The following is a 12902-nucleotide window of genomic DNA, read 5'->3' as shown; positions in this document are numbered from 1 at the left end:
TCGTTTTAAATACATTTTTATTGATTCAGAGAGGAAGGGAGAGGGAGAGAAAGATAGAAACATCAATGGCAAGAGAAAATCATTGAGTAGCTACCTCCTGCACGCCCCTGGGGATGGAGCCCACAACCCGGGAATGAGCCCTTGACCGGAATCGAACCTGGGATTCAGTTTGCAGGCCGACGCTCTGTCCACTGAGCCAAACGGGCCAAAGCCAAGTCTTATTTTTTAAAGGATCCAGAGGAGATTGGACAGAAATGCACCCAGAGGCCGACTGTGTTCTCTGGTCACCAGTGGGTTCATTTTACTTTATTCCTTTTATATTTCTGTGTATCTGAACGTTATCACATGCCAGCAGAACTTCATGTGTGCATGGGGCTCTTACACATCTGTCATCTCCGTGTTTACTTTCAAGGTGCCCATATGGCGCCTCAGCCCGGTGTTCCTGGTTGATGTTCATTTCATGCTGAGTCTCAGGCCCTGAGCACGGGAATTCCCACAACAAGGCTGACCTGGGCCAGGACAGCCAAGGCAGAGGGCACAAAACTGGCTGGAGGCATCTGAGCAATCCTGGCGGGGTCCTCCCACTCCAGCTGAGCTCAAGGCCCCTCGAGGCCCCCAGCTGGTCTTAGCATCGCCCTCTGTGGACAGAGACACTTCCCCACTCTATTTTGCCAAAAAGCTGCATAGTAATAAGTTAAACATGCACCTAGAGGTGGGCCACCTCCTCCCAGCATCCCTTGGCCAAAGTCACCTCGTGCGCAATGACCTGGGAGCCCCCGCCACAAAACTGCCTTATTGATGAAAAAAAAAACCCAAAAAACAAAAACAAACCAAAACACACACACACACACACACACACACACACACACAAAGTCTATATGCCCAGATGCCCAAACTGAAAGCTACTCCAAGGGAAAGCCCATCTGGCCAGCCATACTCTGAGAGCCCACTGGGACGTCCCCATTGGTTCCTGCTGTCTCACTGTGTTCAGCTCCCAAATTCAGGGGTTTGCAGCAATTAGAGCCAAAGGCTTTCCCAGGTCACTGCCCTCCTTCCTCAGCAAGGAGCCCCCAAGGCACGTGTGCCCTTCTGGCCTTGTTCCCGACGGGATGGACATTGCACCCACTGCGGGACGCTGCCTCGGGACCAGGCCTCAGTCGTGAGGAGCAGGGTGGTGTCGTCTCCAGAACTGTGTTTAGGACAGTCCTGGCGACATGCTCTCCTGGCATCCAGGGCATAGCTGCTTTCCATGCCACTGGAGCTGAGTGTTCCATAATTTCCACCCAAATCTGCCCCATCGCTAATTCAGTGGGAGGCACCCCCACTTTACTAGGGACACATCAGGGGACTTAGAGGTGCCAAGGAATACCCGTGGGTCACACAGCTCGTTAGGCAGAGGCAGGATTTGAACACTGGGCGTCAGACTGCAAGGCCAGAGCACCTGGTGGGGTGCTACCCTCCTCTGCTGGAGGCTGGTGCCTGTGAGGTTGCACCCCTTTCCCAGTCCTGGCCTAGGTAGCTGTGCAGAAACCAGTATCCCTCCCTGAAGAGGGGGCGCCTGCACCTGGACGTGGTGATAAACCTCAGGCTGTGGAGGGAGAGCTCCGAGGTCCCGGCGAGTCAGCTTCAGGAGCTTGTTAGAAATGCCAATTTCAGGTCCCACCTGGACTTGCTGCCTCTGGGGTGGGATCTGGAATCTGTGTTTAGGGGGCCCTCCAGGTGCCACGTGCTCCACAAACTCACAGCCTTGCCTGGGACTCCTCCACTGTCCCCAGGTCCCTGCCTCAGAAAAGGCTGGGCTGGGGTCTGCTCTTGAGCATGTCCGCACAGGGCAGGCGGACTCGGCTACACCCACCTCGCGCACGGTGACTGGGGAGCCCCCGCCACAAGAACAGCCTCTGGGGGGCTGTCCGCTCGCCCTTACACCCCCGTGTGATGGTGCGAGAGTACACGTCTGACTCACTGGGGTCGCTTGGGCACCAGCAGATGCTCACCTGAGCCTTCTGAATTCCAGACACAGAATTTGAAAGGGTTTCATAGAGCCATTTAAAAGCCCAAACGCCCTGCTTTATATTCATTTGCTCAGGAAGAGCTGGCCCGGCATTAATTTCCCTAGTGCTGTTTAAATAAATTGTGACTATTTTAAAGTTCTGAGACAAATGTAATAATAAATCTGGGGGAATTGGTGTCAGCCCTGCGCCCGCTTCAGCCAGGATGTTCCCACTTCTCCGGGAGGCCCAGGGTGACGGGCGGGAACTTGGGTGGGGCGAGCATGTCCTGGACACCCAGTGACCCGGGCCCCCTTGGAGCACGGCATGCAGCACTGCCAGGCTGAGCCCCCAAGTTCATGGGCCAGCTTCATGATGCCCCCAAATCCCATCATTCACCACCCGCATCTCCCCGGCCCAAACCTGAACTCCAACAGTTACCTGTCCTCTGCCTCCACCTGCTGGCCCCTCATCCCGCACCCCATTTTCCTGAGCTCCCTTCCCAGGCCCCCGCCTGTGCCCACCTGGCCCCTAGTCAGGGACTGCTATCTGCCTGTGAGTGTAACTGACTATGACTCCCAGGTGAGGCCCTCAGGGACTCATCAGTATCACCTAGAGGTGGGCTGCTCCTCCCAGCGTCCCTCGCAAGTGAAAGATGAATAATGTAAGACTGACCTGGGCAGGTTTTAAATGATCGCCTTAAAAACACAGAGGAAAAGAAAGTGCCTGGGAGGGCAGCGGTCACGTACCTCCTCCAGGCGCCATGCAAGGGTATAATGTATCTCTCCTCTCTGCTGTCCAACTACACACAGATTGGGAACGCAGGGTGATGAAGGGCCAGGTGAGCGCAGGCTGCAAGCCAGCAGGAACACACTCGGGGGTCACTGAATGGGGGGGTGTAATAGTCCAGGGTTGGCCTTCGGTGCAGGAGCCCTGGGTGCCTCCCCGGGCCTCCCGCCATGTCGGCTGAGGTGGGTGTGGACTGGTTGGCAGGTGAGGGATGTGTGAGTTTCCATGTGATAGGAATGCTGAGGACCACAGAGTCTTGACCCAACAAATCAGGCTCCCCAGGTGGGCCAGGGGTCTGCATGGTGGATGTGCCTGGGAGATGGAGCGATCACGTGGGCGCTCCACCGTGCTGCAGAAGCGCCTCTGAGATGTAGGGACACTAGAGCAAGGTCCAGGCCGGGCCAGCCTCAGGGGCAGTGGGCAGGTGGGAGCGCGTGAGAGCTGGGCGGCCGGGACTGGGCACCTGTGTAGGGAGCGAGGCTCCCGTTCTCCGAGAAGGTAGTGCAGCAGAAGCTGCTCCAAAGCCAGCCTCATGTGGAAACATTCCTGAGTGCCTTTCTAAGGATGCCCAGCAGCTCACCCTTTGAAGATGGGGTCCCAGATGACAGCCCGCCATCCCCACAGGCCTTCCCACCCGTCGGGTCTTGGGCTGGGCTGCTGGATGCTTCCTGAGCACCTTGAATTCCCCCTGTTTGAGAAAACAGCCTGGACACAAGCCCACCTGATTCGATAATGCAATTTACGGAAAATGTCCAAGTTAGGTTCCCATGGGATACGCCCACCTGGCACGGTGACCACTGATATCTTTGAGGCCTCTCCTCAATCAAGGGGCTCCAGGTCGGCCTTGCCCCCAGATGTAATCTTCAGCTTTCATGACCCAGGACAGCAATTCCTCTGCTTGGCAGCGCAGCTAGGCAGACCCCTAATGCTGAGACAGGCTTCTTTGGAGGGGGCCTATGTTGCAATTTGCATGAGCAGAGAACAAGGGGGTAGGGGGACTCCCTGACTTTTCCTGCTCTTCCAGTCTATCTCGCCACAGTCTGCACGACCCTTCTGTGTGGCCCAGGCCCGGCATCCGTACTCACCCAGGATGGAAGGTTTGGGAGGTCCGCGAGGAGGCTGAGACCAGCCCTCACTCAAGGCGCACACAGCAGTTTCCACCCAGCCTGTGGGCCCTTCTTTCCTTTTGACGAACTGTGTCCAGCCTTCCACCTGTCCTGCCCAGACCCACTGATACGGCTCATCTGGCGGCTCTGATGTTTGGGTAAAGGGCTCCGGCCCCGCATGCAAACATCACGTCTCAGGGCCCTGGCATCCCGAGGTTGCTCAGTTCCTAGGGGCTGTCCTCAGGATGAAACCTTTGGGAAACCGCACTGCTTCTGTCCTATCAATGGACACGACGCACGTTGGGACTGGGCGGGGAGTGTGCCCAGATGCCAATGCTTTACAACTCTTCTGTGTCTCCCACTCGGCCGTCCTCCCCTTTGCTGCTTCCTCATAGCTTTGGGGTAAACATGCTTTAATAAAGGAAACAGCGTCTTCTCCCCAGCCCACCCCCCAAATGTCAAACCTGCTGCTGATTGTCAGTGACAATAATTCAATTTCTTAAAAAAAAAAAAAAGGCACTAAAATCTATGCAGCTAGTTCTCCTTCCCTTCAATGTATGTCTGAGAAGCGGCACGTTCTGCTCACCTGCAAACACCTATATTTAAAATACTTAGCCAGGGCGCTGACTGCAACCTTCTGGCTGGTTTCTATGGTAGCTAAGGACGGACAGAATGAAATGGTACTTAACACACACAAAATAAAGGACAAAGACCCCGCCACTCTTTACAAACAGATGCTGTGAGCCATTGAGATAACACAGGTGTGGCTGTGGTGCTGAGGAGGTGCTTAGCTGAGTGTGTTCTTCCGTCCATGACACTAGGGGGCTGAAAGCGTGGTTCCCCCCAAGCTCCACGCTAGTCCTCATTTCCGACCTCTTCGAAGGCAGGGTCCTTCTGGAAATTCCCACAGAAACCAGAGAAAGGTTTCCTGAGTGGAGTAGCAGGAGCGCTTCCGCATCATCCACTTGAAAGGAAAACCTCAGTGCTAACTTTCCGCCCCGCTGTCCCTCCTGCCCCACCAGGCTCACCCACGCGAGGTGGGTCTGGCCCGCCCTCGCTTACACCTGGGGATGGGGTGCCCAGAGGGCCAGGGCCAGGGTCCCCTCTACCCCTCGGCTGAAAGGGTGGGTATGGCACGTGGGCTGTGGCTCTGAGGGTGTATATGTGTACGCCAGTGTGCATATGCATGTGTGGATGTGTATGTATGAGCACATATATGTACAGTATGTGCACGCACACATATGTATGCATGTATGTGTATGTAACTCCCATGTGGCTAGCCTTGCTCCCGCATTCTCACCTCCCCATTGTACCAAGACCCCCAGTGTCTGGGCTGCCCCTCACCTGACTGTAGACCAGGGTCTACCCCTCGGCACAGCTGACTTTGGGTCAGATCACTGTCTGGGGGTTTCTGGGCACTGTGGGGTGTTAAGCAGCACCCCTTGCTCTCCCTGCGGTGACAGCCCAGATGTCTTCCCATGCCCTGGTCGAGGACTTGCTCTAGAGAATCAAGAAATTATGTTTAGTGAGAACTATCTGAAGTGAAATCACCTTCCAGTGTACAGGAAAAAATACATCACAGTGAAACTTTAAATTAGTAAGTTAAGCCAAAATGTGTCACTTTCCCCAGAGTTGTTAATGGCGGAAATGAATGGAGTGGTTCATGTTGGCGTCAATTAGTGAGAAAAATGGTCAGTTCCATCTGCTCAGATGATTCTGGAAGGCCTCAGCCAGGACAAGGGAAGAGTTTGACTGGGGCCTAACCAGAGAAAACCAGGTCCAGGCAGTCCTCCCCGCCCCCCGCCCCGGTCACTGTCATCCTTGGGAGCTTCCCTGCCTACACAGCCCTTTCTCACCCCCTTGCTCCCCACACTGCCCTGGGACGCAGCAAGTCACCTGTGAGGGCTCGTTCATCTTGTCCTGTCTGAGCAGGTCTCACTGAGAGAGTGCCCTGGGCAGTGCCTTCCACGGGGACAGGCCTGGGGAAGGTGACTGGTGACGCAATGCTGCCGCTGCTTCTCAGCCTGGCTGTGCCCTGGTCAAGCTTCAGGAGACGCCCTGTGAGGCCATCTGTCGCCTGGAGCACCGCCTTAGTGTGACCTCCACCCTGGACTCCTGCCGGCCCCAGACAGCGGCAGCCTCCAGCAGCTTAGGTGCGTGGGCCGGGGCCGCCATCAGAAAACCCAGGGCAGAGGCGGCTGTCACCCGATTAGAACAGTCACTCCCGCCTTCACCCCTACAAAGAGTTAAAGGCGGCGATTATTTTGGGGAGTTTTGTTCATCTGTTGAATACCCACCTTGGGGTGGGGGCACTGACAGGGCTGTGGGCTCTGCCGGCCGCTTGTGCGGGTCTTTGCCGCAGAGGAATGCACAAAGTACATGGGACATGGGTGTCGGCCCCACGGCAGTTGAGTGGGTCTGTGGCAGTCTCACGCGTGGCACTGTCTGAGGGGAGGGGCTGACACTCATCAAGGCAGCTGGCATCGTCCCTGGAGCGGGAGTGTGGATGCCGGGCCCATGACACTGCGACCGCAGAGTTGCTGTTTCTCAGCGCATGGGCAGGGCTGACTCTGGGAAAGGACAGAAGGACCAGCGCGCTGCTTCCAGGTGGCGCCTAGAGACCTCAGGTGCTTCCACAAGGTGACACCTGCCACTCAAGCCCCGTGTGGCTCCCTGGAGAAAGCTCTGGACCCGTGTGTTAGGGTTCAGGCTGCACACCAGCCTCTGGCATTCACGGGGATGAAGGCCACTCAGGGATCCGCACGCGGCAGGCCTGGCCTCTGGAGCCTCATCTCTTGGGTGGACACAGGAATGATTCTCAACCAGTTCCTCCCTTCCACTGTTTTATAAATAACCTGGGCCCTGGAGATACACTCACGGGGATGGAGGAGGGACAACTGTGGGGAGGAGGCAGGGAAGATCATGGGGATTGAGGGTCACAGACCACGGGAGGGGGGCTAATGGACGCGGGGCTAAAGAATCGGGGCTCAGCAAGCCTGGTTCTCACTGCTGTGGAGACCCGAGCAGCTGAAAGAAGAGGCCTTGAGGGCATCTAGGGCGCTGGGTGGGCCCCCAGGTTGGGACTCATCCCGCCTTCAGGGTGACGAGGCATCTGCACTCCTGGGGTTGAGTCTCCATCTCGGCAGGAAGACACAGGTCCCACCTTGCCCACCCTGGTGTGAGTGTCTGGGGGCCAGCGCCCTCCCCCGCGCCCCACAGACTGGGTGCTTCAACAGCAGACATTCACCCTCAGCTTTGAGGGCTGGAAGTCTGGGGTCCAGGGCGGGCGGGCAGGGTCCTCCGGAGGAAGGAGATCTCTCCAGGCCCCTCTGGAGGTGCTATGGCAGCCTGTCACCGCGGGGGCCCTTGGCTTGCAGAAGCACCGCCCGACCCCTCTGTCACACAGCACTCTCCCCCTGTGTGCCTGTTATAAGGGCGCTAGGCGGGCGAGGTCGGGCTCCCGATGCCCTCACCCTCATTAATGACATTTGCACACCCTACAGACACACAGACCCATTCTGGGAGCCTGTAGGTTAGGGCTCCGACATGAGTTTCAGGGGGACACAACTCAGCCCACATGCCGGGGGGCAGGAAGCCTGAGGAAAGAACACAGTCGGGCCACGGCCGTCTGACACGGGTGTCGCTGGGCTGTCTCTCATAAATGCTGATGCAGCCAAAAGACCCAATATTAGCTTCATAAACACGGTTCCTGTTTTGCAAACTATGCCCACAGGCCCCATTGCCCTTCCAAGTGCCACAGCACCCGAGCTGACAAGTGGGGCCGCTCCTCGTCAGTGAGCACTGGTGGCTATCGCTCGAATCCCGGATCCCGAGGTGCTCAGCACTCCTGAGGGAGGTGTGTGACCACATTTGCATTTTCTAATTGAATTGCTATCGGCTTTCCTGCAAGACTACACACACCAAACGTTCCCCTGACCCCAGCGCGCTTTGCCTGCCGAACGCCCGCCTGTCAGCTGCTAGGAGCCGAGAGGATGGGAAGGAGAAACGCTGCCAAATCCGTATGGCTCATTGTTGGGAGCGACCTCAGTTGACAAAGTCCTGAGAGGGCAGGTTTCACAAAGTGGCCTGCCTGTTCCCAAGGTTAGTCATGCATCCTGCCCCCCTTAGGCTTAGAGACCCTTTAGCACAATAGTTTAGTAATCACACATTCTGCCCCCTAGAGCTTAGTTAATCTTCAAGCACAGTTGATTTATAAGCATAATTGTCCTTAAGCAAGAAGCATAGCTAGACTATCTCATGGAAAGGAACTTAGGTGGCGTCAAAGGTGTTTGTACAGGTTTAGCCATTGGAATCTTAGCCAAGATAAGGAACTTTGTGTAAAGATCAGTAGGAAACCTAAAGCAAAGGGGTATAATTATGTTTACCACATACCAGGAATGATGTATTGTGTGGAATGTAACTGACCCTGTATAAATGTATGGTGAGAAATAAACTCGGGACTGTAAGCGCGAAGTGCTACAGTCCTCCCGATCCCATTCTGTTTTCTGTCTGTCTTTTCTCATCCTCTCCCCCCCTTGCAGGTACTGTTCGACTGATGCCGGCAGGCTCCGGCAGCTCATTTGAGTGTAAAGCTGTCAGCCTGCCCAGCTCCACCCAGGGCCACTGAGCAACAGGCATGGAGGAGCCTGGACCTTCGAGAATGAAACGCCATCCTCCAGAGTGTCGCTTCCAGGCTCCCTTCCTAAGAGGGCCCCCCGACTGCCAACACTGCAAACTGCTCCTTTAAAGGAGGCCCTGTTTCTAGAACATTCTGCCGACACAAATCTTGCTCACTGTGTCCTTTCTGAACTCCCCACCTTGTCCAATTCCAGCCAGGGAGCCCTTGGCATGCATTAAAACACAGTGTTAAAATGGTGAATTATAAACTACCTGCCTTCAAGTGCTTGAAACATCAGTGAGCAGTTAAATGATCACAGAATAGGCACCTGCTCCCAAGCCCTGCCTCATGTTCTCTGGTATCACCCAGCCTGCCTCTTCCTGCCTCCCATGGGCGACCTCTGCCCCGACTGTCACACACTTGGACCCACTTGGGTGCAATTACACAGTGTGCGTTTCCTGCCTGGCGTCTGCTTCTCCCCCTCACACCTGTCTAGGACATTCGCTCATGCTGCTGCTGCTGCTTGGATCTGGGATTGAACCCCTAACTTGGGGGTCTGCCATGTCTGTGGAGCTGGAGAATGGCTCAGGCGGAGAACCCTTCCCTTTGGTGTCAGATGTGCTGTGAGTAGAGGAAGTGGTTTCCTTTTAAGCGAGTACGTGTATGTTCAACTGAGTGAACACACTAAATTAGGGTCTAAAGACGTTGCACCAAAATACACCCCCACTGTGAGTGTATGAACATCTCAACTGCCCCCCCGTCCTCACCCATGTTGGGTGTTATCTCTCTCTCAGTGTTGAGCCGGATCTGCCTTGCCCTGCGGGGCTGATGTGGCCACACTGGCCGAGCCTGGCTCTCCTCCTTCACCGGATGATTGACATCCTCTGTGCACCCCGAATATGAGTCCTTAGTTGTCAGGTTACAAATATCCTCTCCCATCCCCAGGCTCAACTTTCCACTTTCTTAAGTGGTTGCTTTGGTGAGCAGAGGTGCGAGAAGGCGGCTCCACGACACCCTCCTCACATGCTCTGCTAGTCGTCTTGCCTTGTCTTGCTCATGTAGATTCACAGCCCACGAAGCTGGTGGCAGGGTGTGGCGTGGGAGGCGCCACGGGCCCAGCATCGCTATTGAAAAGACAGCCCTCCCTCCCTATTCCAAGTAGGGCTTGGCAAACATTTTGTTAAAGGGCCAGAGAGTTAAGATTTTAGGCACTGGGGGCCAAGGAGCGAAACCAAGGCTATTAATACAACACTTTTACAACCATTTAAATCATAGGAACCATTCTTAGCTTGCCAGGCCACTGAAAGGCGGGCGGCAGGTCCGAGCTGGCCTGCCCTGTGGCTGGCTGGCCTCTGGTACTCTTACAAAAACCAAGGGTCTTCATCATGTGCGTTTGACAGAATTTGCCAAATTGTCTATGTGAAGTGGGTGAATCTTACTGTATAAAAGGGATGCCTCTATGAAGATGATCTTTTGAAAGTTTAAACACCTTTTTCCGGGATTGCTATTCTGTTCCATTTGTCCCTCTTACCCTCTTCGCGCCCAAACCGTACCATTTTAGCTCTTACAGTTCAGTGGTTCCGCCGCATGGGGCAACCCTGCAATCAATGACTGGAGATTGCACTGGCTGCATATTGGGTTGGTGTGGGTGCTCCTGGCACCAGGGGGTGGAGGCCAGGGTTGCTGGCAACACCCTACAGGGCAGGACAACATCCTACAGTGCAGGACAGCACCCTACAGGGCAGGACAGCACCCTACAGGGCAGGACAACACCCTACAGTACAGGAGAGCACCCTACAGGGCAGGACAGCACCCTACAGGGCAGGACAACACCCTACAGGGCAGAACAGCACCCTACAGGGCAGGACAGCACCCTGCAGTGCAGGACAACACCCTGCAGTGCAGGACAGCACCCTACAGGGCAGAACAGCACCCTACAGTGCAGGACAACACCCTACAGTACAGGAGAGCACCCTACAGGGCAGAACAGCACCCTACAGGGAGGGACAGCACCCTACAGTGCGGGACAGCACCCTACAGTGCGAGACAACACCCTACAGGGCAGGACAACACCCTACAGGGCAGAACAGCACCCTATAGGTTGGGACAGCACCCTACAGGGCGGGACAGCACCCTACAGGGCAGGACAGCACCCTACAGGGCAGGACAATACCCTAGAGTGCAGGACAGGCCCAAATGCCAACAGCACTGAGGCCGAGAAGCTTGGCTGGGTCTACTAGTGTGTCTTGATGTCCAAGTCCCGTGTTCCTGTTATTCTAGGCCATTCTTGGCCTTTGCACTCCGTTTAAAAAAATGTAAAGTTAGCTTGTTAACCTCCTACGAACAAGCAAAAACCATGCTGGGAATGTGCTGAGTCTGCAGAAACCTTTGGGTAGAATTGGCATTCCCACAACACAAAACCTGCCAAGTAGCACACCCCTCCCTTTAAAGGGTTCTTTAATTGTTCTCAATAATGGGGAAGGGTCTTGGACAGTTTTAAGCTTACTTCTAATTTTGTGATCATTTCCATACTATCGTAACTTGTATCCGGTTCCAATTTCATTTTCTGATGATTTATTCCGGTCTGTAGAGGGAGGATGGCTTTTCCATCCTTGCTACCCTCACTCATTAACTGCAGCGTGCTACCTACAGATTCTTCCAGATCTTCAGTCACATCATATCAGCTACAAATGTCAGTTCTATTTATTTGGACCTCCTTTTCTTGCCTAACCTTGGCTTGAACCCCCAGCATGTGATGTAGGAATGACCTTGTCCTCTTTCCAATGTCAAGGAAGGCTTTGGGTATTCCAAAGTAGACTGGAGGTTTGCTGTCTGCTTTTCGTAGACACCCTTTACAGGATTAAGGACAGTCCTTTTCCCCCCTAATTGGCTGAATATTTTCATCCTGAATGAAGGTGAAATTTTACAATCACTATGCACTTTACTCTGTGTTGAATTACACGGACTAACTTTCACATGTTAAACAACCTTGCTTTCTTGGACACACTGGTGTGGCCCTGGCTTATTTTGTGTATACATGGCTGGATTCATTTGCTAATATTTTGTTTAGGTATTTTTTTCCCATCTACTGTGAGCAGGCTGGCCTATAATGACCTCCCTGCTGTTCTTTCAAGGTTTTGGCTGGTTCTGGACACAGCTCTTGCTGGCTCTGAGGAGAGCTTGTGGTGATTTGGACATGGCGCTTGCTTGTTTGGGGAATGACTCCTTTTGCTTAGCTCTCTGGACGATGTGTACAGGGTTAATTTCAATTGCTCCTAAGGCTTGGGTAGAACTTACCAGTGGAGCCATGATGATGTGGTCATTTCTTTATGTTAAGGATTTTAATTTAAATTTTGTTTGGAATAATAAAACAGTGCAGATTTCCTTCTCATGCTAGTTTTTGTGAGCTGTATATTTCTAGAACTAGAGGCCCAGCGAACGAATTCGTGCACGGGTGCGGTACGGCGGCCCGCCCTGATTGGGGCCCATCGGGCTGGGCTGGCCGGGGGAGGGGCCATGAGTGGTTGGCGGGCCAGCCCTGTCCCTTGGTAGAACTCCCAGTTGAAGGGACAATTTGCATATTAGGCTTTTATTATATAGGATGTAATCCGTTTCATGTGTGTTTTCAAATAGGTTGGCATAGATCATACATAATACCATCAAATGCTCTTTTTAGTGTATGACATTGGTCACGACACCCTCTTTTCATTCCTGATTAGGATAATTTGCAATTTCTTTTTTCTTATACAACCAGATTGGTTAGTAGTTTATTTTACTGTAATCCTCCCTTGAGAATATGCTTTTTTTATTTTTGTAGAGAGAGAGGAAGGGAGAGAGAAACATCGATGCGAGAGAGAAACATTGATCAGTTGTATGTGCTCTGACTGGAAATCAGCCCTCAATCTGGGCATGTGCCCTGACTGGGGATTGAAACTGCAACCTTTGGTGTATGGGACAATGCTCCAAACAACTGAGCCACCTGGCCAGGGCTTGGCTTAGTATTTTATAGAGCCAGGTTTTGTCTGTTGATTCTGTCTATATATTTTCTCCTCTTGGTTTTTCTGTTTCCTTCTTTCTACTTTTCATAATTTCTTGACATCAATGTTTAGATATGATTTTTCTGCCTTGTCAGCTAGTAAGTTGGAGAAGCCCTGGTTCCAACCCACAGCCAGACAGCCAGGCCCCTCCACCATGGGGCTCAGCTGCCCTAACAGTCACTTTTCACTCCTCTCTAGAACATTGTTCTCCCATGTAGCAAAGGGGTTGCAGTCACATGGCTCAGTTTGTCCAATAATGACAGTGCTCACTGTGGACACGTGTGGGTTAGGAGAGACGATGCCACATAGAGCAGGGTCTATGTGACATCCTGGCAGTCAGGCCAGGCTGCTTTGGGTTCAGAGT

General features: G+C 53.7%; 1 protein-coding gene across 3 annotated transcripts in view; it reads right to left on the bottom strand.

Moving 5' to 3' along the window:
• CDH4 (cadherin 4) overlaps positions 1 to 12902 on the bottom strand; it is a 402200-nt gene that overhangs the window by 135165 nt on the left and 254133 nt on the right. The window lies entirely within an intron of this gene.

The sequence above is a fragment of the Plecotus auritus genome (genome assembly GCF_963455305.1).
Source record: "Plecotus auritus genome assembly, chromosome: 8".
NCBI classification, from domain to species: domain Eukaryota; kingdom Metazoa; phylum Chordata; class Mammalia; order Chiroptera; family Vespertilionidae; genus Plecotus; species Plecotus auritus.
This window is presented reverse-complemented; position numbering and strand designations above follow the sequence as displayed.